The sequence below is a fragment of the Scyliorhinus canicula genome, chromosome 1, assembly GCF_902713615.1.
Source record: "Scyliorhinus canicula chromosome 1, sScyCan1.1, whole genome shotgun sequence".
NCBI lineage: Eukaryota > Metazoa > Chordata > Chondrichthyes > Carcharhiniformes > Scyliorhinidae > Scyliorhinus > Scyliorhinus canicula.
This window is the reverse complement of record NC_052146.1, coordinates 115,702,166-115,728,979: the sequence shown is the minus strand read 5'-3', so window position 1 is coordinate 115,728,979 and position 26,814 is coordinate 115,702,166.

The window sequence follows — 26,814 nt, the reverse complement described above, 5'->3', positions numbered from 1 at the left end:
CTTCCAAAACAGCAAAACTGGCACCACACCTGGACCGATTCAGCTACTGTTAAGGGGCTAACACAGGCGCCACGTGGCTCACATGAGGTGGAGATTGGCATTGGGCAAGTTGCGGGTCCCCATGACACCACCCTCACTGCTACATCACCCTCAACCCCACACCACTCTCACACCACCCCCACACCCCCACCACTCCCACTGCCCCCTGGCCCGCGCAATAATCATGTGTTTTGTTTTGTGCCTTGCAGGACCAGTTGCTGATGGGGTGGGGCCTCCTGATGTCTCCGCCACAAGCCAGAGCCACAGCCAGAGCCCCGGGTGCCGAGCAGCGATGAGGATACCGACACGGACAGGAGCCATAGACTCGAGACCCAGGACACCCCCGGAGCCCAAGTCTGATGATGACATCAATTTCCCATCACAGTTGTCTCCCAACACCCTCCACTATCCCAGAGACACTCACCTCGGTTGGGCACTTTAGTGAAGAGGCTCCTGGGACACTATCTGGTGTGCATCACACACATGCTCTGGTACATCAGCTGGAGGTAGGAGCACCCGAGGGGGCGAATGGTCAGAGGGCGGGCTGACTCCAGGGACCAGCTGCCGCCCAGGTTTCGGGTTTCTAGAACGGCATTGCCCAGGCACTGGCCAACGTGGGACAGAAGCAGAGGGAGGTAGCCTAGCCGCTGGGTGATGAGGCACAGTCCCAGAAGGTGGTGGCATAGTCATAGCCTGATGTGGTGCAGTCCTAGGCGGAGATGGTCCGCTCCCTGTGCTCCTTGGCCGCGAGAATGCAGACACCGGTCAAGACGGCAGTGGGCCTCCAGGACTGACAGCGGCAGCTGGCGGGGGAGCTTCAGGGGATAGCTCTGCTCACACCCCCATCCCATGTAGTAGCCCGGGGGCCACCGGGCACCCTGAGGGATGAGGAGCTGATGGGGCCCATGGTGGTGACTGCAGTACCTTGGACTCCCCCCCCCCCCCCCCGCTCCTGTCCCTGGCGCTCTCCTGGGCAACGGGAAGCACCATGCCACCTGGGACACCCGAGCAGCAACCGGGACCATCCAGGCCCAGCCACCCAGAAGACGGCCGCCAAAGGGGACCCAGGTCGCAGGGCAGGAATCATAGTAGGCCGCCTCCACTCCTGATGTACCATCTGCGGGTTGAACTAGATGTAGTGTTAGGGCCTTTAATGCCAGATAAGTAGACACCAATTATGTTGGCAAAGGTGCAGGGCACAGTTTAGTGATAGGGACTAGGGCACGTATCTGTATATATGTTTTCACATTAAACACCTATTCACAATGTTACAACCTGCCTCTGTGCTCTGTCAGAAAGTTGAGGGTGGGCTGGTCTGGGCTACCTACAGAAGGGGCACAGGTGGGGGGGGGGGGGGGGGGGGGGAATTGGCGGATGTTGGGGCTTGGCTCAGTGACCGCTGCTTCGGTGTCCCACCCCCATCATGCCACCTTCCCACCCCCTACCGTCCCTCCTCTGCCACCTTAGGGTTTCAATGGGACCGTGTGATGGAATGACCAGCTTACATGCAGGGATCACCCAGGTAGAAGGTGGAAAGTGCTACCGTGATTAGGAGTCAGACGTTGTTGAATGATACAGAGAACCAGAGCTCATCGCAGAACGGGTCGTCATCATCCTCCATCCCATGGACCAGACCTACTGTTACTGGCAACCCAGGGCCCACACTCTGCAGTGCGGCAGGTATGTATCACGGAGGGTGTTGGAGACGGGGTGGGGTTGGGGGGGGGGGCGGCTTGACGGGAGGGGTGTGGGGATATGACACGGTGTCCGTGCCCCCGACAGTGAACCTGGAGGCGATCAGAGTATCCCATGCGGATGTTGTGGAGGGGGCAGCAGGCCGCCATGAAGCGGGTGATCCTCTCAGTGTGACAGGTCGGAATCACAGAGACAGTTGCAAGGGGGAGGGGGGGAGCTGAGCAGAGAGGGTGGTAAGGGTTGTTCATGGGAGGGAGTGGTCAACCAGTGTGGTGGGGAGGGGGGGGGGGGTGCGGGGGGGGGGGGGGGGTGTTGGGTGGGATTGGATGTCCACGCCGCTAGCCAAGCCCCCCCCCCAGTCGGTGAACCTGGATGCGTCCCGTGTGGGTCCTGGCGCACACTTTGTACAGCCTCCCAGGCCTGCCCAAGCCCCATGTTCTGTCCTTCCTCGCCCTCCTCTGCATCCTGCACATTGGAGGAGGCCTGCCGTTCATCCTCCTCCTCCAGCACTTCGCCCCCCTGCACGATGTTGGAGAGAATGCAGCAGGCCACCACAGTGCGGGCAACCCGCCCAGCACTTACTGGAGGGCCCTTCAGATTGGTCCAGGCACCTGTGCTGCATCTTCAGGATGCTGAAGCACCAGTTGAACACGCCCCGGGTCGCTGCATGGGCATCGGGTCTCCACGTCAGTCTGTGGCCTTCAGATAGGTGTCATCAGCCACAACCACAGCGGATAACCTCTGTCGCCCAGGAGCCAAACCCTCAGTCAGGCGGGGGGGGGGGGGGGGGGGGGGGGGGGGGGTCTCCAACATGTCAGGATCTGTCGGGTGTGCCAGGGTGAAGGCATCATGCACACTGCCCGGGTATCAGGTGCAGATATGCAGGATGCGCAGCTGATGGTCGCACACCAGCTGCACGTTCAGCAAGTGGAACTGCTTTCCATTTGCATACGGCGGCCTGTCATTTGTGGTGTTCGTAGGGTGACATACATCCCGTCGATCACCGCCTGGACCCGGGGCATCTCAGCGAACCCTCCTGCCCAGGCATCCTGGTGGCTCGGTCCACATTGAAATGGATGTATTGTGCCGACTGAGCATATGGAGCGTCCGTGATGGTGCAGACGCACCTGTGCACCGAGGTATGCGTGATTCCGACAGGTCCCCGCTTGGTGCCTGGAAGGACTCCGTGGCATAGAGATTCAGGGCGACCGTCACCTTGACACCCACCAGGAGCGAGTGTCCTCCCCCATTCCTCCGCACTGCCAGGTGCGCCATGATCTGGCAGATATGTCGCACTGTCCTCGTGCTCAGCCAGATTCTTTGTGCCTGGTCTGGGCCATAATCTGATCATTATCACTTTGTTGTTCATGGGAGCTGACTGTGCACAAATTGACTGCCATGTTTCCTGCTGCAACCACATGTCAAAAGTGCATCCTTGGCTGTGAAGTGCTTTAGTGTACCCTGAGGCTGTAAAAGACACTACACAAATACAAGTTTTAAAAAATGTAAATGGGAGTAAAGTCAATGGAAATTAAAATCTGTGATCCCCACACCAGCCTCCATCCACTACGCTTATAAACTCCAGACCATCCCAAACTCAACTGCCTGGATGTATCCTGTCCCATACCAACCCCTCACATTAACCGTCCCCATCCTCAGTACTTTCTGTTAGCATCCAGTCACACTCCTTGTCGACCTCCCCATTTAAGGTGCACGGAGCCCTGGATTCCCTGAAGCATTTTTGCATCTCCACCTATCCCATAAACGCTAATCTGAAGCTGAGCCACATATTAGCCCAGCTTGTATTCCTTTGCAATGGTTGTTAATAAAACAAGGCCGGACATCATTTTACCCAGAATTCTCTGTGAGCAGAAGGAGAGCTAGTCTCCTCCACTGCTGACAGTGGCAAATCCTACAAGGTTACACGCTACACTTATCAAGAACATTTTGTACATGGTGTAAATTACATAGGCAGAGTATCCTGTTATTGCAGAAACTAATCAGGCATATTTCTTTAAGAAGAAAGGGAAAACACTTCTTTCCAATCGAGTCTGTTCTGCCATTCAGTGAGATCATGGCTTATCTGCTCCTCAATTTAATTTATACTTCCTACCGCTTTACATATTTACCATAAAAAATACATAGATCTCGATCTTGAAAAGCGCCAACTGACCTGTAACTTCCAGAGTCTTTTTCACATTTCACATTTCCCCAACCTCTTTTGTACCTTCCTGATATCTCTGTTGTATATAGCTGTTCCGTTATCTGGACACAGATTTTCCAGGCACTGGATGCTACAGGGTACAGCTTCCCTAGACAATGAATTTTACTGGGATACTGGTTCCCTAAACACTGAATATTATTGAAGTGCAGGCTTCTTCGGAGAGGAATATTACAGGGCTGGGGTTCCCCAGGAACTAAATGTTTTCTGGATTCCCGAATTTTAGACAAGCGGGAACGTATTGATGGGAAAATATAGGAGGCCAGCGTCCGAGGATATTGGAATGATGCAGTCTCGAGGTTGCAAAGTGTGGATAAGGGTTTAATGGCAGAGGGGGGCTGAGTTAGAGGCAGTAGCAGACAGCGGAGAAAGTATGTGGTCCCCATAATAGACAGGAAGTGGACTTGAAGCACAGCTCAAGGTTGAACAAGCTGTCAAAGTTTTGCATTGCCTGGTTCAGCCTGACTGAGAGGTTATGTAAGTGTCAAGGGAACAGAGTTTATGGTGAGGACTGATAATGAGCACTATGCTCTTCCAATGATAAGGTGAAGGAAGTTGTGACTCACACAGAACACGTGTGAGACAGGCAATCGGGTAGAACGACTGAAGGGACAATATCGGTGAGGGAGAGAGAAGTAGGTCTTGTTTTCATCAGTGGTTATACAGAATATAATTCCATCCTTGTGGATGCTAACACCGAGGGGAAGGATGTGGATGAGGAGCTCTGGAGACACCAGTGCCAGGGAGGGAAGACGGAACAAAAACCTTACATTTGATGGAGCTTTTTCACAGACCAAAATCCTTCACAGTCAATTATCTCCCAGAGGTAGCCACAAAGATTTTATCGGCAAACACACCAACCTATTTTTGTACAGCAGGGCAAGCAGGGGAGTCAGGTTACAGTCTACATACAAAAATAGCACTTTCAACAGAGTTGCATTCCATCAGGACTGCACCGGAAGGTTCAGCCTGGATTATTGGCTCAAGAGTGGGTTTTGAATCCACGGGGCGGAATCGTGTGGAGACGATAGGGGGTCTCGGCCACCTGTTGGAGAGCTGGCGAGACCCCTTCCGTCACTTCTTTTTGAGTGGGCCCGCTGATGGAACCATCAATTCACCAGACACGTGTTTCCGATGTGAATCTAGGCTTTAATCGACTTACTTCAGAGCCAACCTGTTACCTGTCGATGAACTCGTAGTGAACTCAGGCTGACTCTGGACAAGGATATTTATACAGCTGCACTAGGGGGAGGAGTCATGGGCGGAGCCAAGGGTGGAGCCCAGTACAAGTTTCTGAGTGCTCCCAGCGCAACTCCCCCTAGTGGTAGGATAGTGCTACTGCGCTTACAAAGACAGTGTGAATTAACATATAGAACATAGAACATAGAACAGTACAGCACAGAACAGGCCCTTCAGCCCTCGATGTTGTGCCGAGCAATGATCACCCTACTTAAACCCACGTAACCCGTATACCCGTAACCCAACAATCCCCCCATTAACCTTACACTACGGGCAATTTAGCATGGCCAATCCACCTAACCCGCACATCTTTGGACTGTGGGAGGAAACCGGAGCACCCGGAGGAAACCCATGCACACACGGGGAGGATGTGCAGACTCCGCACAGACAGTGACCCAGCCGGGAATCGAACCTGGGACCCTGGAGCTGTGAAGCATTGATGCTAACCACCATGCTACCGTGAGGCCCCAATATATACATCTATATTATATTCACCACATTCACCCCCTGCAAAAAAATCAAGTCCGGCGGGGGTGGTGATCGAGTCTATAAAGTCAGTATGTCCGGTGGTCGAATTGTCTGCTGAGATCTGCGGAGCACCGGGGTTGCAGCCTCTTGCGGTGGCTGGATGGGTGTAGTGTGCTGGGGTACGATGGCGGACTCCAGGGAGGGTTGTATCCGAGCTTCATACTCTCCTGGTTCAACCGGGGACTGGGGGCGCTGGGGGCTGGCCGGCGCGGGGGCGCGGAACTGGTGGAGCGAGCTCGTGGGCTCGGGACCGCAAGGGGGCGGCAGCATGGGGTGTAGGATGAGAGGTCCTTCTGTGGGGGTAGAGGGGGCGCTGCATCCGGCGGGTGCCAGATCCCGGAGGGATACTGTGTCCTGACGGCCGTCAGGGAACTCGACGAATGCGTACTGGGGGTTGGAGTGGAGCAGGCGCACCTTCTCAACAAGGGGGTGGGTTTTGTGTGCCCTGACGTGTTTCCTCAGAAGTACGGGGCCCGGCATCCTCAGCCACGCCGGAAGTGAGACCCCTGTGGTAGTGCCCCTGGAAAAAATGAAGAGCCTCTCGTGAGGGGTCTGGTTGGTCGCTGTGCACAAAAGGGACCTAAGAGCGTGGAGCGCGTCTGGGAGGACTTCCTGCCACTGGGAGACTTGGAGCTTTCTAGACCGGAGGGTCAGTAGGACGGTCTTCCAGACCGTCGCATTCTCCCTCTCCACCTGCCCGTTCCCCCTGGGTTGTAGCTGGTAGTCCTGCTCGAGGCGATGCCCTTGTCGAGCAGATACTGACGCAGCTCGTCGCTCATGAAGGACGAACCCCGGTCACTGTGTACGTAGCTGGGGAAGCCAAACAGGGTGAAGATGCTATGCAGGGCCCTAATGACTGTGTGGGAGGTCATGTCGGGGCACGGGATAGCGAATGGGAAACAGGAGAACTCGTCTGCGATGTTTAAGAAGTAAACATTCATGTTAGTTGAGGGGAGTGGCCCTTTGAAATCAATCGCGAGGCGTTCAAAGGGCCTAGAAGCCTTGACCAGGTGGGCCCTGTCTGGTCTATAGAAGTGCGGTTTGCATTCTGCACAGATCGGGCAGTCCCTGGTGACAGCTTTTACCTCCTCGTTGGAGAAAGGCAGGTTTTGGGCCCTGATGTAGTGGGTGAGCCGGGTGACCCCCGGGTGGCAGAGGTAATTGTGGATGACTTTTGATCGGTTGATCTGCGCGCTAGCGCATGTCCCGCGGGATAGGGCATCCGGAGGCTCGTTGAGCTTCCCGCTTTGATATTTGACATCGTAATTGTAGGTGGAGAGTTCGATCCTCCACCTCAGAATTTTGTCGTTTTTTATTTTGCCCCTTTGTGAGTTGTCGAACATGAAGCCAACTGATCTTTGGTCGGTGATGAGGGTGAACCTCCTACCTGCGAGGTAGTGCCTCCAGTGACGGATAGCCTCCACAATGGCTTGTGCTTCTTTCTCGACTGAAGAGTGTCGGAGTTCTGAAGCAGAGAGGGTACGGGAGAAAAATGCAACTGGTCTCCCTGCCTGATTTAATGTGGCTGCAAGAGCTACCTCTGAGGCGTCGCTCTCTACCTGGAATGGGGTGGATTCATCCTCCGCCCGCATGGCCGCTTTGGCGATGTCCTCCTTGATGTCGTTGAAGGCCTGGTGTGCCTCGGCTGACAGGGGAAATCGTGTGGCCTTAAAGAGTGGGAGGGCTTTGTCCGCATATTAAGGGACCCACTGGGCGTAGTAGGAAAAAAATCCCAAGCACCGTTTGAGGGCCTTGGGACAATGAGGGGGAGGGAGTTCTAAGAGGGGGCGCATACGGTCCGGGTCGGGGCCCAGGACTCCGTTTTCCACGACATAGCCGAGGATCGTTAGTCTGGATGTGTGGAAAACGCATTTCTCCTTGTTGTATGTGAGGTTCAGTTTCTGTGCCGTCCGGAGAAAACGGTGGAGGTTGGCGTCGTGGTCCTGCTGGTCATAGCCACAGATGGTGACATTGTCCAAGTACGGAAACGTGGCCCGCAGCCCGTACTGGTCCACCATTCGGTCTATTGCTCGTTGGAACGCCGAGACCCCATTAGTGACGCCGAAAGGGACCCGGAGGAAATGGAAGAGGCGGCCATCGGCCTCGAATGCCGTGTAATGGCGGTCCTCCGGGCGGATTGGGAGCTGGTGGTATGCAGACTTCAGATCCACCGTGGAAAAGAGCCGGTACTGGGCGATCTGGTTTACCATGTCTGCAATGCTGGGGAGGGGATACGCGTCGAGGAGCGTAAATCTATTTATAGTCTGACTGTGGTCGATCACCATACGGAATTTTTCCCCGGTCTTAACGGCCACCACCTGAGCTCTCCAAGGACTATTGCTGGCCTCTATAACCCCCTCACTGAGTAGCCTTCGGACCTCTGCTCTGATAAATACCCTCTCCTGCAGGCTTTACCGCCTGCTACGAATGGCTACGGGTTTACAGTCCTTTGTGAGATTGGCAAAGAGAGGGGGGGGGGAATTTGCAGCGTAGCGAGGCTGCAGATCGTGAGTGGGGGCAGGGGCCCTCCGAAGCTGAGGGTGAGGCTCTTGAGGTTGCATTGGAAATCTAGGCCTAATAAGAGTGGCGCGCAGAGTTCGGGCAAAACGTAGAGTTTGAATTTCGGGTAACTAGCGCCTCGGATTGTGAGTGTCGCAGCGTTGCGCCCCTGGATCTGGACCAAGTGGGAGCCTGAAGCGAGCGAGATAGTTTGCTGTGCGGGAAAACGGGGAGCGAACAGTGTCTTACCAGGTCTGGATGTATGAAGCTCTCCGTGCTCCCGGAGTCGAAGAGGCATGGCGTTTTGTACCCGTTGATATGGACCTCTGTCATCGAGTTTCGTAGATTCTTTGGTCGTGATTGGTCCAGGATGACCGCGCTGAGTTGCGGGTAGTCGGCGGCTCGATCCGCTGTGCTGGAGTGGCCCCGTGATGACTGCCCTCTGAGTTCATAGTCTAATTCGAATTCCTCCGCTGAGTTGTCCGATCGCGGAGATGCCGATCGGGCCCGTGGATCGCACGTGGCGGGCGGCGAGGAAGATGGCGGCCCCCATGAGTCGCACATGGCCGGCCGCGTGGTGGAGGTTTTCCAAGATGGCGGCCCCCGTGGTTCGCACGTGGCTGGAGGGGGCGGAGTCGGGGCATAGGCGGCAGCGTTTCGGACCCCGCGGGGCTGCAAGTGAGGGGAGCGATTACTGCGAGTCGCTGGGGAGTTGGAAGCTGGGCCCTTTTTGCGAGGCACACTCTTGCGTAATGGCCTTTTCGCCCGCAGCTGCTGCAGGTCGCGTTGCGGGCCGGGCAGTGCTGCCGCGGGTGCTGCTTCTGGCCGCAGAAATGGCAGGCTGGAGCAGCATAGTGGCTGGCTGGGGTAGCATGGTGGCTGGCTGGGGCAGCATGGTGGCTGGGCGGCCGTGTAGCACAGGCCTGTGGGAGTCGCTGGTCGGGGGCCCATGATTGGGTCGCGGGGTCCACGGGGAACGAGTTATGGCTGCGGAAGGAGACTTCCATCGTGGTAGCAGCTTCCACAGTCGTTTCTAAGTCCTGGGCCACCTTTTCCAGCAGTCGTTGGCGCACATAGTTAGACCTCAGGCCCGCTACAAAAACATCGCGTACCACCAATTCCCTGTGTTCAGCCGCGGTAACCGCTTGGTAATTACAGTCATTGGACAAATAATTAAGGTCCCTTAGGAATTTGGCAAGTCGTGAACACATGGCGAGCGTAAACTTCATTAATGGGCCTTACATACATTTTTTCGAGAACTGCTAGCGCCTCAGTATATGAACTGGCCGAGTTTAGTTGCGTAGAGATTCTGTGGCTCACCCTCGCGTGCAGTAGACTTAGCTTCTGATCCTCTGTCGTTTCGGCTGTGCTCGCTTCGGCCAGGTAGGCCTTGAAGCACCGGATCCAGTGGGAGAAGATTTCTTTAGCCTCTGCATCCTGCGGGTTGAGTTCCAGACGTCCAGGCTTGAGGGCCGATTCCATAATCGATCTTTACTGTTCTTAAGTCGATTAAATTGATGGAACCATCAATTCACCAGACACGTGTTTCCGATGTAAGTCTAGGCTTTAATCGACTTACTTCAGAGCTAGCCTGTTACCTGTCGATGAACTCGTAGTGAACTCAGGCTGACTCTGGACAAGGGTATTTATACAGCTGCACTAGGGGGAGGGGTTGTGGGCGCAGCCAAGGTTGGAGCCCAGTACAAGTTCCTGAGTGCTCCCAGCGCTACTCGCCCTAGTGGTAGGATAGCGCTACTGCGCTTACAAAGACTGTGAATTAACATATATACATCTATATTACATTCACCACACCCGCCACACCCTGTGACACCCCGGCACTTGGCAGGCCAGTGGCAGGCCTTTCTCAGGATCAACGGCCCTTGGGGCGGAAGTCCCACTCGCAGATACTTGCTGGGCAATCAGAGATTGGCAGCCCCTCTGTTCACAACAGCATCACTGAGGAACTGGTTGCCGTTGTTGGTACGACACCCACCCAAGACACCGGATTGAGGGGAAAAAAAATTAAAAGAAAAGAAAAATTAATGAGACTTGATCACCCGGTTTCAATGACATGTTCCAACACGGTGACGTTAGCCTCAAACCTGTCAGCAATTTTCTGCCCTTGCTTCATATATATTGAGACTGCACTATTGTAGATGGTGCCCCAAGTATGTTCCACTTTGTTTCGGCACTATGTATGGGAATGCCAGAGTGTTCCTGTTCAATCGAGCCATGGAACTATTGGTTTATTCCTGGGTCGGCAGTATGGCTGAATTTGATATGAGGATGGCATTACTGCTTTGAATGAAAGAACTTCAAGTTTCCAAGGGCAGCACGGTGGCGCAGTGGGTTAGCCCTGCAGCCTCATGGCGCTGAGGTCCCAGGTTCGAATCCTGGCGACCAGGTGTGGTTCCCGCCGTCGTGAACCGGTCGGGAACATCAGGCCGCTCGGGCCATCCGGGCCGGAGAATCGGCGGTCGCCGTGAAAAACGGCGAGCGCCGATTCATCCGAGCGGGGAGTGGGAGAATCGCGGGGGGGGCCAGGGCGGCGTGTCGTGAGTCGCCCGGCCCTCCCGCGATTCCCCCACCCAACGTGGGGAGTGGAGAATCGCGCCCGGGTGATGATCAGATTGCTGGTGGCGATGCCCTGACCGTGGATCTTGGAGACCCTGCGGCATGATTGGTTCTGGAAGCAGGTATGAGTTATCAAAGCTCGTGATAGCAGCAAAGCCCAAGTTGTCCCTATCCATTCTCATTTATCTTTCCCAGTGCATGATGTCTTCAAGTCGGAGGGCTATGCCTCATGGCCCACGTCAACTCTTGCATTGAAATCCCCCAGTAGATAAAGGTGATTTGATGTTGGGAATCTACTAATATTAGTGCCAAACTCTTTGCAGAATTGGTCTTCGACTTTCTGTAGTGGAACACAGTGTTGAAGCATGAGGTTAACTGGTCCTGTTTGAGTTCAGAGGAGGATAAAGGGAACACATTCCAAACCATTTGGGGGAAGGCTGGGTAGTGAGTTCTATCATTGAGAATAGCAATTTACTTACAGCAAAGTTTACACCTTGCTCACTTGCTTCCTCTGAACTCTTCCCTGGCCAGATGAGCGTGTAATGTTTTCCACACTCAGCAAGCCTGGTCTCCTGTATTTATTTTCCATTTTAAAAAATTGTTTTATTGGTTTTTCATTTTCATACATAGCAAGGTTGTATACTGTAGTGACACGTATAGAGATAAATCAATCCTAATTTACTGCAAGTATTTACAAATTTTCTATCAAGTGCGTGGTGCCCCATCCCTCCCCACACAGGGTGTGGTCGACGTATATATTTTTAAAAATTTAAATAATTTCAAAGTACCCAATGCTTTTTTTTCCAATTAAGGGGCAATTTAGCATGGCCAATCTACCTAACCTGCACATCTTTGGGCTGTGGGGGCGAAACCCTAAGAGACACGGGGACAATGTGCAAACACCACATGGACAATAACCTGGGGCCAGGATCGAACACGGGTCCTCGGTGCCATGAGGCAGCAGTGCCAACCACGATACCGCCCCTGTGGCGACGTATGTGCACCCTTATTTTCTCCCCCTCCCTATTTCCCCATCCTTCCCCATCTTCCCTTTCCCTTTCACTGGTGCTTGTGGTCCTTCTGTGGGTCCCCCTCACTTCTGCTCTATTGGCTGTTGGCTACAAACAGGTCCTGGAACAGGTTGGTGAATGGCTTCCACATCATTTGGAAGCCCTCTTCAGACCCCCAGGTGGTGAATTTGATTTTCTTCTTTTGGAGAAATTCCGACAGGTCATCCAGCCAGTTTGCAGCTTTGGGTGATGCTGCCGTTTGCAGGATTCTTCAGCGGGCGATTAGGGAGGAAAAGGCTAAGGTGTCAGCGCCCACCTCCCCATAAAGGGTTCTGGCTGGTCTGATACCCCGAAGACTGCCACTTTTAGGCACGGCACCACCCCCATCCCCACTACCATGGATATTGCCTCAAAGAAGGTTGTCTAGAACCCTACAAGTCTGGGCATGACCAGTACATGTGGGCGTGGTTGACCTGGCTTCCCTTGCACTGCTCACATTTGTCCTCCACCTCCGTGAAGAACCTGCTTATTCAGGTTCTAGTTAGCTGCACTCCTTTGGCTGCATTAGGGTTAGCCTTGTGCATGTGCAGGTGGGGTTGTCCCTGTGCAATTATTCACTCCAGAGTCCCCACCCTATTTCAATCCCAAGCTCTTCCTCCCATTTTCCTCTTGTCTCGTCCAGTGGGGAGCATGCCTTTTCCAAAAGTCGACCATACAGGACCCACAGTTCACCCCCCCACAAGTCGCCCGCATCCAACAGATCTTCTAATAGTGAGTGTGAGGTGTCTGTGGGTATGTCATTGTTTCCCTCTGGAGGACGTTTCTGACTTACATGTGTCGTAATTCGTCCTCTCGGTCAGTTGAAGCCTCTCCGTCAGTTCTTCTAGTGTTGTCAGTCTATCATTGGTGTAGAAGTCACTAATTGTCAGTGCCCCCCCCCCCCCCCCCCCCCCCCCCCCCGTCCTGTCTCCATCTTTTAAGGTGGCATCCATTTTGGCTGGCGCGAACCTGTGATTGTTGCGGGTAGGGGCCACATTTTGGTCAGACCAGTTATCTTAGCTGGTTCCACGTTCGTAGTGTGGCTATTACCACTGGGCTTGTTGAATGCTTCGCTGGTGGAGATGGGAACGCTGCTGTGGCCAGAGTCAGGAGGGACGTCTCTGTGCAGGAACTCTCCTCCATTCTTTTTTAAAAATAAATTTAGAGTATCAAATTTATTTTTTCCAATGAAGGGGCAATTTACCATGGCCAATGCACCTATCCTGCACATCTTTTGCATTGTGGGGGCGAAACCCACGCAAACACGGGGAGAATGTGCAAACTCCACAAGGACAGTGACCCAGAGCCGTGATCGAACCTGGTACCTCGGTGCCGTGAGACTGTAGTGCTAACTACTGCACCACCATGCCGCTGTCTCTCCTCCATTCTTACCCATTCTGCTTCTGGTTCCTTCACCCATCTCCTCAATCTTTCTGCCGTGGCTGCCCAGTGTAGTATTGCAGGGAGTGTGTGAGTGTTTCCCCCTCTGCCGGTCCCTGGTATCTTACATGCCGATGTTCAGCTTATCAATTTCCATGTCAATTGTGGGAGACTTGCGCATGTTATTGACAAGCTGCAAGTGGTAAGTCAATCCCATATACATGGTCCTGATGATCCAGCCTGCCAGTTGAATAATTGACATCTTCTTTCTTGGTTTTTGTTTGTTTGCAATGGATTCCGTTCGCTTGTTGAGAAGAGTCCCAAGTGCCCACCGAAGCAAGTGGGCAGATCAGCACCTTACCAGTCAGGGGAGGCAGTGGTTGAGCAATGGGACACTGTGGGCCCTCCAAATGCCAGAGACAACCCACTCCAATCGAGCAAGGCGATGATGGCGAACCACACTGCCCAGGCATCCAGGTGGGTTCGGTCCACATTGAGTTTGGTATATTGTGCCGACCGGAACTTACGGCCTCAGTGACAGCGCGTATGCACCTGAGCAGCGAGGGCTGTGAGATTCCAGACAGATCCCCACTCGGTGCCTGGAAGGACCCCATGACTTAACTGTTCAGTGCGATCATCACCTTGCCGGCCACCAGGAGCGGATGTCCTCCACTAACCCCCCGCGGTGCCAGGTGCGCCATGATCTGGAAGATTGAATGCGGAGCCGGAGCATTGCCGAGGCCCCGGATAATACCAGGTCAGGCCCGCTAATGATATGTGAATGCCGCTTACTATACATGTGGAGTAGAATACATTGATGCCACTGCTGTCGAGGCACCAGAGCATGGCATTGTGCCATGCGACTGCCCCCCCCCCCCCCCCCCCCCCATGATTCTGGTATTTTGTGATTCTGGCTTTGGCTGAATCCCCCCCCCCCCCCCACCCCCCGAGATCTTTAAATGGAAGTCTGCCTTTGGGCTCCACTTCAGGTTTTTTTTTGCCTGGGCGCACTCCCTTAGCCTTCATCTCTCCCAAGGTATCCAGAGGACAGTGCAGTTATTTTGCCCATCGCTGGGGGTTTGATCCATGAGTAGCAGGATGTGTCTACATGTCGGTGGACCTGGGTGTCTGGGGACAAACTCTTCCGAGTTCCTCTGAAAATTTAGCCTAGAGCTACAGGGGACCCAGTTTCCATGTGCCACCACCAGGACGGGAAGCAAACCATCACACAAAAGCAGAAAACATGCTAACTCTCGTCAACCATACACTGGACATATCACATCGGCCTGTTGGACCGAGGGGAACACAGAACTGTTTATGGGCTACTGAGATGCTTTATAGCATATAACCCATGAGTGGAACTGAGTGTTTGCATTGTCTCCCAGAAAGATTACAGAACAGCAAACGGCAGCTGATTAATATGGACACATGACCTAATTAAAGACACAGGACCTGAACAACGGTAAGACTGTTATCAGATGTGACAGAGGCTTGGATTCTGACCAGCTGTTTGCTGTGTTATAATACAATGTTGGCAACCCAGGAAATGCTTGGATTCATGAAGTGGCAATATGATGAATGTTATAATAATATGATAATAATAATCTTTATTATTGTCACAGGTAGGCTTACATTAACACTGCAACAAAGTTGCTGTGAAAAGCCCCTAGTCGCCACACTCCAGCACCTGTTCGGGTACAATCCACCTAACCTGCACATCTTTGGACTGTGGGAGGAAATCGGAGCACCCAGAGGAAACCCATGCAGACACAGGGAGAACCTGCAAACTCCACAGAGACAGTCATCTGAGTCCAGAATTGAACCTGGGACCCTGGAGCTGTGAGACTGTCCGGCTGTGAGCTGTGAGGCTGTGAGCTGTGATGGGCTGTTAAAATAAAACCAAGGCCCTGTTAACCGTCTCTGGTGGATATACTTCACTGCTGAGCCATAATGGGGGAATTACTATTTAACTTCCTTGGGCTAAAGTATAAAATGAGTGAGCCTCCTTGCTGCAGATCAGTAACTCTTGCGGAATATGGACACTGAGTGGGAATTAGACCTGCTCGGATGCCCCCATCCCTACTGTTACACTGTTAAAGGCACCACCCTTTGGGTGAGTGATAAATTGCACTAATGCACTGCAACAACTTGTCAAGGCTTCATCGGCAGCATTTCCAAAGCTGTGGCCTCCACCACCTTGAAAGACAAGGGCAGCAGATGTGTGGAATACCATCACCTCCATGTCGTACTGTGGATATATATTGTTGCTGGGTGAAAATTCTGAAACTCCGGCGATTCAGGTAGAAGCTCCACCACCACTTCCTCAAGGGCAACTAGGTGGTGGGGGATGTAGGTAGGGAGGGGCGGGTGAGGGCGGGTTGTAGGTGTCAGTAATGGGGGGATGGGGCAGGTGGAAATTGGCACCTACCTTCTCAATTAATCTCAGTTCCACACTGGAGAGGCCCAAGACTAACTGAGCCATGGGCTGGTTTGATTATCACAAAGTGCATTTCCGAACATACCAGCTTGCCATGTGTGAAGATTTCTCCTATCTCTACCCAGCTTCTTTTGCTGTTATCTCAAATTCGGATCCTTTGATTACTGACCGTCCTGCCAGAGGAAACGGCTTTCCTCTTGCTTATGTTTATCCAAACCGTTCACAATTTTGAATGCCTCCATTAAATCTCTTTTTAATCTTCTCTGCTTTAAGAAGAATAATACCAACATGTCCCTCATCCATCGTAACATCTAAGTAATTCTCCGTCACCCTCTCTGAAGCCTAAGCAATTCGGGCTGGATTTGCGCTAACCAATCAGGTGGCTCAAGTTAGGGGATTTCCAATGCTGAGACGGGCTTGTTGGAGACCCCTCTTGGTTCTTGGCAACTTCGTCCCAGTTGGTTTAGAAGCTATTAGGTCCTCTCGTCCTACCATCTCAAATCGTGTCAACCTCTAAACTACTACCATCTTCCATCATACCCCCATGCACCTCCATACTAACTCATGCCCCCAACAATCCCACCAGCCCCTCATATCACCCATAACACCTCTATAGCTACTCACCCAGTATCCACCATGTCATGTGTCATGTGGAGATAAGATAAATAAACTTCTAACAATCTAACATAGCTCTCACTCATACACACTTTGGAGTGAATATAGCCCAGTTAATGAATCCCACTGAAAGCTTTAAAATCTCGTCAAGTGGTTCATCTTTGATAAAAACAAGCAAACTTCTATTCAGGCTCCATTCCAATGATAGCTACTCATTGAATAGACTATGTAAACTGTTAATCAATTTGTGAACTCAGAACCCCCTGCTGAGATAACTGTAGATTTTGGAACATCAGCCAGCTACTCACAATGACAATGAAAAGTCCTTGGGAAATGTCAACCATTGTCAAAATTGTTATATTACTGAATTGTAATATAAATATTACTCTTTTGTCTTGCCGAGTTGTGTTGAATTCTGATGACAAACAGTCGAAGTCTTCCAGATGATGACAAATTATTTAGTGAGTAATAAAATAATATACTTGTGAGTTCTTTCACTTTAATGCTTTGACTAGTGAAACAAATAAGTAAGTTTAGATTAAACTAACAGTTATGATAATACACTACACTCTGCTCTGCTCACGTCTTCACACTGTTCTCCACACACACTAACGAAAGAAAGAGCAAGTAACTCCTTATATAGCTCCTGCTAGTGTTGCCATCTAGTGATCATATATCTGTACTTACTTTACATTAACTAAACATGTATTAACACATACAGAGATCACTCCTTTTTTTGTGTTACACTTTTCTATTTACATAATAAAGAAAATTGCACATGAAAAATGCAGTATTCTGTTATGCATTGTACAGTAAATTAGAATTAATCACTCAAAAGTTCATAAATCCATACAATTTGGTTTTCTTCTACGTCTTGTAGTGCTTCTCAGTTTGATTGGAGAGGTAGAAACTTTGATGTTCTGTTGTTCTGGTTCAACAGATTGTTGTATTTGTACATTTCGAGTTAAAGACTGGTTTAAGTTCAGATCTGGATAGATTGTTTTAGGAACTGGAATTTTTAAAAGATCACGCCTGTTTTTCCTAATCAGTCCACCTTCTGAAGTTTTGATTAGATAGGATCTTGTTGAGATTTGGCTAAGAACCATAGCAGTGTCAGACCATCCTCCATCAGGACATCCGATTCTGACAACATCATCTGCTACGAGAGGTTTTAGTGGTTTTGCATGTTTGTCATAGTAAGTTTGTTGTTTCTCTCGTTGTTGATGAATTTTCTTCAAAACACCTGATTGATCAGTTTTATCAACATGAATTTTAGCTAATGTAGTTCTAATTTCATGATAGTTCAACATTTGTGCTGGAGATAAGCCTGAATTCAATGGAGAGGCTCAAGAGGATAATAAAGCCAAATAGAAATCCAATTGCGAATCTCTTGCTTTACTCAATAATTGCTTCACAATATGTGCACCTTTTCTCACTTTTCCATTTGATGGAGGAAATGAGGACTTGAAGTATCGTGATTGAAGTTATATGTTCTCGAAAATTCTGTCCACTCCCAGCTTGCAAAGCACAGACCATTATCTGACATAATAGTTTGCGGTATGCCATGTCGCGCAAAAAATTCTTTACATGCTTTGATTACAGCTGTAGAGATGAGATTAGGTAGTTTTGTAACTTCTGGAAAATTGGAATAATAATCAATTACAAGAACATAGTCTTTTCCATATTAATGAAATAAGCCTACACCTACTTTCATCCATGGTGATGTAATAATGCCACGTTGTTGTAATGTTTCTTTGCATTTAGGTGGTTGACATGTTGAACATAACATAATAATTTCTGTAAGGTCCTTGTTTATACCCGGCCAGTACACAGCTTGCCTAGCTCTTTGTTTGCACTTCTCGATGCCGAGATGTCCTTCATGACATTCTGGGAGCAGAGAGGAGCGAACCTGCACGGGACACTGCTGCAGGGGAGAGGATAATGGCAGTGCCAGGATCGAGACCTTCACTTACCTTCTGGGAGCAGAGAGCAGCGGACCTGCGCGGGACACTGCGCGGGACACTGCACGGGACACTGCGCGGGACACTGCGTGGGACACTGTGCGGGACACTGCGCGGGACACTGCGCGGGACACTGCGTGGGACACTGCGCGGGACACTGCGTGGGACACTGCGCAGGACACTGCGCGGGACACTGCGTGGGACACTGCGCGGGACACTGCGCGGGACACTGCGCTGCAGGCAGGACAGCTGGAAAATTGAAAAAAAAACCCGGTAAAGTGACGTCATTGGAGACTGATTGGCTGAAAGGCAGATTGGGCTAAACTTGAATATTTGTAGAGTTACTAGTTTTAATTTGATTCAAATGACTATTTTTAAGTTGATTTGAATTACTATTTCTTAAATTTTAAATCTCACTTAAATGAATATTTTGTGTTGATTTAAATTACTATTTTTAAGTTGATTTAAATAATTATTTTATGGGTTCAACGACAAGGAAAATTAGGAGAAACGTTAAGAGGAAAAATAACTTAGGAGAGGTTACTGATCAAGGTGTTAAGATTCAAAACAGAGGTATAAAAGCCAACATAAGTGTACTTTACCTGAATGCTCGTAGTATTCGGAATAAGGTAAATGAGTTGATGCCGCAACTGAAACATGGTTAAAGGATGGTCACGACTGGGAGTTAAATATCCGAGGGTATCAAACTATTCGGAAGGACAGAGTGGATGGTAAGGGAGGTGGTGTATCTCTGTTATTTAAGGATGACATCCGGGCAATAGTAAGGGATAACATCGGTGCTATGGAGGATAAGGTTGAATCCATTAGGGTGGAAATCAGGAATAGTAAGGCGAATAAGTCACTGATAGGAGTAGTCTATAGGCCACCAAATAGTAACATTATGGTGGGGCAGGCAATAAACAAAGAAATAACTGATGCATGTAGAAATGGTACGCAGTTATCATGGGGGATTTTAATCTACATGTCGATTGGTTTTACCAGGTCAGTCAAGGCAGCCTTGAGGAGGAGTTTATAGAATGTATCTGCGATAGTTTCCAAGAACAGTATGTAATGGAACCCACGAGGGAACAAGCGGTCCTAGATCTGGTCCTGTGTAATGAGACAGGATTGATTAATGATCTCATGGTTAGGGATCCTCTCAGAAGGTGCAGTCATAATCTGGTGGAATTTAAAACACAGATGGAGGGTGAGAAGGTGAAATTAAACACTAGTGTTTTGTGCTTAAACAAAGGAGATTACAATGGGATGAGAGAAGAGGTAGACTGGGAGCAAAGACTTTATGGTGAAACAGTTGAGGAACAGTGGAGAACCTTCCAAGCAATTTTTCACAGTGCTCAGCAAAGGTTTATACCAACAAAAAGGAAGGACGGTAGAAAGAGGAAAAATCGACCGAGGATATCTGAGGAAATAAGGGACAGTATCAAATTGAAGGAAAATGCATACAAAGTGGCAAAGATTAGTGGGAGACTAGAAGACTGGGAAATCTTTAGGGGGCAACAGAAAGCTACAAAAAAAACTATAAAGAAGAGTAAGATAGGTTATGAGAGTAAATTTGGTCAGAATATAAAAACAGACAGTAAAAGTTTCTACAAATATATAAAAGGAAAAAGAGTGGTAAGGTAAATATTGGTTCTTTAGAGGATGAGAAGAGAGATTTAATAATGGGAGATGAGGAAATGGCTGACGAACTGAACAGGTTTTTTGGGTCTGTCTTCACAATGGAAGACACAAATAACATGCCAGTGATTGATGGAAATGAGGCTATGACAGATGAGGACCTGGAGATGATTGTTATCACTAAGGAAGTAGTGATGGGCAAGCTAATGGGGCTAAAGGTAGACAAGCCTCCTGGCCCTGATGAAATGCATCCCAGAGTGTTAAAAGAGATGGCTAGGGAAATTGCAAATGCACTAGTGATAATTTACCAAAATTCACTAGACTCTGGGGTGGTCCCGGTGGATTGGAAATTAGCAAACGTGACACCACTTTTTAAAAAAGGAGGTAGGCAGAAAGTGGGTAATTATAGGCCAGTTGGGCAGCACGGTGGCCTAGTGGTTAGCACAGCTGCCTCACGGCGCTGAGGTCCCAGGTTCGATCCCAGCTCTGGGTCACTGTCCGTGTGGAGTTTGCACATTCTCCCCGCGTCTGAGTGGGTTTCACCCCCACAACTCAAAAATGTGCAGAGTAGGTGGATTGGCCACGCTAAATTGCCCCTTAATTGGAAAAAATAATTGGGTATTCTAAATTTAAGAAAAAAAAAAAAAAAAATTATAGGCCAGTTAGCTTAACTTCGGTAGTAGGGAAGATGCTGGAATCTATAGAATTATAGAACAGTACAGCACAGAACAGGCCCTTCGGCCCTCGATGTTGTGCCGAACAATGATCACCCTACTTTAAACCCACGTAACCCGTATACCCGTAACCCAACAATCCCCCCATTAACCCTACCCTACGGGCAATTTAGCATGGCCAATCCACCTAACCCGCACATCTTTGGACTGTGGGAGGAAACCGGAGCACCCGGAGGAAACCCACGCACACACAGGGAGGACGTGTAGACTCCACACAGACAGTGACCCAGCCGGGAATCGAACCTGGGACCCTGGAGCTGTGAAGCATTGATGCTAACCACCATGCTACCGTGAGGCCCCAAATTAGCATCAAGGAAAAAAAAGCGAGGCATCTGGATGGAAATTGTCCCATTGGGCAGACGCAGCATGGGTTCATAAAGGGCAGATCGTGCCTACTAATTTAGTGGAATTTTTTGAGGGCATTACCAGTGCGGTAGATAACGGGGAGCCAATGGATGTGGTATATCTGGATTTCCAGGAAGCTTTTGATAAGGTGCCACACAAAAGATTGCTGCATAAGATAAAGATGAATGGCATTAAGGGTAAAGTAGTAGCATGGATAGAGGATTGGTTAATTAATAGAAAACAAAGAGTGGGGATTAATGGGTGTTTCTCTGGTTGGAAATCAGTAGCTAGTGGTATCCCTCAGGGTTCAGTGTTGGGCCCACAATTGTTCAGAATTTACATTGATGATTTGGAGTTGGGCACCAAGGGCAATGTGTCCAAGTTTACAGATGACACTAAGATGAGTGGTAAAGCAAAAAGTGCAGAGGATACCGGAAGTCTGCAGAGGGATTTGGATAGGTTAAGTAAATGAGCTAAGGTCTGGCAGATGGAATACAATGTTGACAAATGTGAGATTATCCATTTTGGTAGGAATAATAGCAAACGGGATTATTATTTTAATGATAAAATATTAAAACATGCCGCTGTGCAGAGAGACCTGGGTGTGCTAGTGCATGAGTCGCAAAAAGTTGGTTTACAGGTGCAACAGGTGATTAAGAAGGTAAATGGAATTTTGTCCTTCATTGCTAGAGGGATGGAGTTTAAGACTAGGGAGGTTATGCTGAAATTGTATACGGTGTTAGTGGGGCCACACCTGGAGTATAGTGTTCAGTTTTGGTCTCCTTACCTGAGAAAGGACGTACTGGCACTGGAGGGTGTGCAGAGAAGATTCACTGGGTTAATCCCAGAGCTGAAGGGGTTGGATTACGAGGAGAGGTTGAGTAGACTGGGACTGTACTCGTTGGAATTTAGACGGATGCGGGGGGGAACTTATAGAAACGTATAAAATTATGAAGAAAGTAGATAGGAAAGATGCGGGCAGGTTGTTTCCATTGGCGGGTGAAAGCAGAACTAGGGGGCATAGCCTAAAAATAAGGGGAAGTAGATTTAGGACTGAGCTTAGGAGGAACTTCTTCACCCAAAGGGTTGTGAATCTATGGAATTCATTGCCCAGTGAAGCAGTTGAAGCTCCTTCATTAAATGTTTTTAAGATACAGATAGAGGGCAGCACGGTGGCCTAGTGGTTAGCACAACCGCCTCACGGCGCTGAGGTCCCAGGTTCGATCCCGGCTCTGGGTCACTGTCCGTGTGGAGTTTGCACGTTCTCCCTGTGCCTGCGTGGGTTTCGTCCCCACAACCCAAAAAATGTGCAGAGTAGGTGGATTGGCCACGCTAAATTGCCCCTTAATTGGAAAAAATAATTGGCTAATCTAAATTTATTTTAAAAAAAAGATACAGATAGATAGTTTTTTTGAAGAATAAAGGGATTAAGGGTTATGGTTTTCGGGTCGGAAGGTGGAGCTGAATCCAAAAAAGCTCAGCCATGATCTCATTGAATGGCGGAGCAGGCTCGATGGGCCAGATGGCCTACTCCTGCTCCTAGTTCTTATGTTCTTATGATGTTTGCTTAGCATTTATGACCTGAGATTTTCTGGAATGACAATTCTATCATTTATCAATAGTATGCCGCCTAATATTGTAAGTTTAGCTTGTATACTTTGATACTGAGGACAGTGTCCTTTTGGCCATCCATGCTGTAGATGATTGATCACTCTACGCAAGGTTACATCCTTCTGTATTTCTTCACGTATCTGCTTCAGCTTTTGATCTGATGCAGGAAGTATCTCTCTATATAACTGTAAGCGAGCTTCCATATCGTTGATTGATTCCAACGGTAGATTTTCTCTGTTGACAGATCCCGAAAGTGTACCTGCAATTACTAAATCTTTACCAGGAATATGGATTAGAGTGAAATCATATCTCCTTAACTTCATCATCATTTTCTGTAAACTTGGGGTGATACCATTGAAATTTTTATCAATGATATTTACGAGAGGCCGTTGGTCAGTTTCAACTGTGAATTCAGGTAGACCATATACATAATCATGAAACTTAGATATGCCAGTTATATGTCCTAGGCATTCTTCTTCTATTTACGCATATCGGCACTCTGTTCTTGTCATGGATCTCGATGCATATGCAATGGATAGCCTCTGGTTGTGGTTATCCTGCTGGAGTAAGACTGCATCTCTGCCTTCTTGACTTGCATCCGTCGAGATTTTTGTGGACTTAGTTGGATCAAAAAAATTCAAGCTTGAAGCTTGTATAAGTTGTTGTTTGAGGTCCAGCCATTCTGTATTATGACGTAGAGCCCACTCAAATTCAGTGGGAGCAATTCTCCGCGCTCACGAAAATTCGGAGAATAGCGGGCGTCGTAAATTTTTATGGACACGCTGGTCCGACGCCCTCCCGCAATTCTCCCTCCCCCCCCCCCCCCCCACGCCCGCCTCCTGACACAAATCACTGCCCGCCGTTTTTTTACGGCGAGCAGCTATTCACCCCTGGCCGATGGGCTGATTTCCAAGGCCTTTACAGCCGTTTTTATGAACGTAAAACACACCTGGTCTGACCGTTCATAAAAACGGCCGTAAAGTCCCGATCTGGGGAACCATGGCACCGATTGGCAAGGCAGTACCACGGCCGTGCCAAGGGTGCCATGGGCCCGCGATCGGTGGGCACCGATCGCGGGCAGCGGGTACTTACCCCGCGCACTCTTTCTCCCTCCGTCGCCCCGATGGATCCATCCGCGGGGCTTCTGCGGGGCATAACGGCCCGCGCATGCGCGGGTTTCACGCACAAGCGCGATGACGTCATCCGCGCATACGCAGGTTGGAGTCGTCCAATCCGCGCATGCGCGGCTGACGTCATCTGACGCGTCAGCCGTCGCTAACTCTGGCTAGCGGGCTTAACGAAAATCGTTAAGCCCGCGATGCCGGAGTTCACGGCCGCGCAATGCTAGCCCCGACCGGGGACCAGAATCGGTTCCTGGTCGGGGGGGGGGGGGGCGGAGGCTGGCGTCAAACGCGCCTGTTTTTGACGCCAGCTTCCCGAGTTTTCGTGACTCGGGAGAATCGCGCCCAGTGTTTTTCTTAATCAATTGACGTGGCACAACAGTTCTGGAAGATAGATTGGAGATGAATTTCCCTAGGAAATTGACAAAACCTAGAAAATTTAGTGCAGCTTTCTTGTCTTTCAGTTGCTGCATTTTCTTGGTGGTTTCTATCTTTTCTTCATCCGGTTTGATACCATTGGCTCTGATGTTATCACCTAGAAACTTTAACGATGAGGTAGCAAATGTGCATTTTGACTGGTTATCAACCATGCTGATGTATACGTTTGAGTACTTTCCTTAGCCCAGCAATATGCTCTTCCTCAGTGGTCGACCATGTAATCATGTCGTCTACATAGAATCGAACACCATCTATGTTTTCGGTCATTTGCTCCATAATTCGGTGAAAAGTCTCTGAGGCAGAGATGATCCCGAAGGGAATTCTATTAACGCAGTAGCTTCCAAAAGGCGAGTTGAATGTACAGAGGAGCTTGCTTGAGTCGTCAAGCTGCATCTGCCAAAAACCTTGTGATGCATCCAACTTGGTGAAAATGTGCGCATTTGATATTTCAGAAGTAATTTCTTCTCTTTTGGGAATAGGATAATGTTCTCTACGTATGTTTTTGTTAAGCTCCTTGGAATCCATGCAAATTCTGATATCTCCTGACGGTTTTTTTAAAGTCAGACCAAGGAACTAACCAAATCAGTTGGTTGAGTGACGTTGAGAGTGAGATTGTAATCTCATGAGTTATGTTTTCAATCTCTCTCTTTTTAAAAAATAAATTTAGAGTACCCAATTATTTTTTTTCCAATTAAGGGGCAATTTAGCGTGGCCAATCCACCTACGCTGCACATCTTTGGGTTGTGGGGGTGAAACCCACACAGACACGGGGAGAATGTGCAAACTCCACACGAACAGTGACCCAGAGCCGGGATCGAACCTGGGACCTCGGAGCCGTGAGGCAGCAGTGCTAACCACTGGGCCACAGTGCTGCCCTTTCAATCTCTCTCTTAGAGGCGCTGGAACTCTTCTAGGTGGATGGATGATAGGCTTTGCATCCTTTTTTAGCAGAATCTTCTACTGATATGGCAATGTGCCCATACCATGAAAAACATCAGGGTAATCATTGAGTAACTGTAGCTACCTGGGGTGGCCACGTCCCGATTCCAAAATGGACACTCGCAAAGAGTGCAGGGAAAAATGGACAGCACTAGAAAAACAAGCAGGTACAAGGTTTCCTGTGGATTGGAACTTGCAGAGCCCAGACAGAACTGAAACTACAAGCCATTAGCATAGTAATGAGCTATCTCCGGGGACAAAAAAGAAACATTTAAACAATCGGTACCAGGGCAGACTCCCCGGCACCAGTGGAGGCTAAAACAAAGGCAGGCCAACGGTTACCTAGAGCCCGCCCAACGATCGGGGAACGACCCCGTTATTGGAGAGAATCGATACAAACGATTGGGACATGGTCCAATCAATTGGGACCAAGTCCAGGGTCTAGCCAGAAAGCGCAAAACCCTTTGGACTATAAAGAAGAGTCCCCAAGGTCAGAGCGCTCTTCTTCTTCACCTTCACTTTGGCTTTTAGCTCTCAGCGACGAGAGGCCGCCAAGCACCAGCCAAGTAAGTCTAAGGTCAACGCACGCTACGAGATAGACGCTCCTAGCTACTATTCTATACCAGTTCGAAGCCAGCAGTATCAGAACCGGACAACGGCCATTGTTCCTCTGACTGAGTGGGCTACTCGAAGCTAAGTAAAGGCTTTCAGTCGTAGTTGTAGTTTAGCGAGTAGAGTTTGTGCATGAGTAATAATTGACTGTGTGTGTAAATAAATGTGATTTGATTTCAAACTTACTAACTGGTGTATCGAGTCATTGATCAGTATTCGGTTTGAACCCTGTGGTGGTATCAGAAAGATACCTGGCGACTCTTGAGCAAAGGTAATTAAAACAGAGCAAATTAAGGAAAGCATAACGAGCAACAAACTGTTGAATGTCACCTTCTAATCTTGATGCCTCATTTGAGTGCATGAAGACCCTTTGAATCAACTGCTACTCTTTGAATGCCTGAGCACCAAATAAAGAAGATCTCTGATCATCCACAATCTCAAAACGCAGTGTTCTCTGAATTTCTCTGTTGAGAGTTGTTAAATGACATGAACCATGTGACGCAATCTGATTGCCATTATAATCCTTAAATTTGCATGCTGCAGGTAAAATCTTGTAATCCCCTTGGATGAATGATAAATCCTGACAGTTGTGCAAATTGGCGGAAGCCCCTGTGTCAAGCTTAAATAACATAGGCTATTATTAATATGCACAGTCGTCCATTCATTGTCGTTACTAATGACGTTTACTTGATGAGGAACCTTCTTTGTTGCATGGAGATCTTTTGTTGTTGCTTGAAGATCTGTTGTTGTTGCTTCAATGACTCCAACAAAAAATGTGTTTTCAAAAGAAAAACTTTCACCTTCGGCTAAAAAATTATTTTGTGAATTTTTATTTTCTCAATGGATCTTACTTTTTCTGTGCGGTAGGGAGACAAATTACTGACGATTTACATTGAGAAGCAAATGGTTTAATTTTGAGCACTTTAATCAGAGGTCACCTTTTCCTTGAGCAGGACAATTCCCCTTTAAGTGGGCGTTTTCACATCTTTAGCACGTCATGACGTCATCTCTGACTCATGAGTGACATTTGCGCATGCGCAGACTTCTTCTGTTGAGTCTCGCATTACTGAACGAACTGAGCATGTCCCAAGTTGGAATGTGCGCACGCAAGATAGCTGCCATCCCGAACGTGCTTCTTT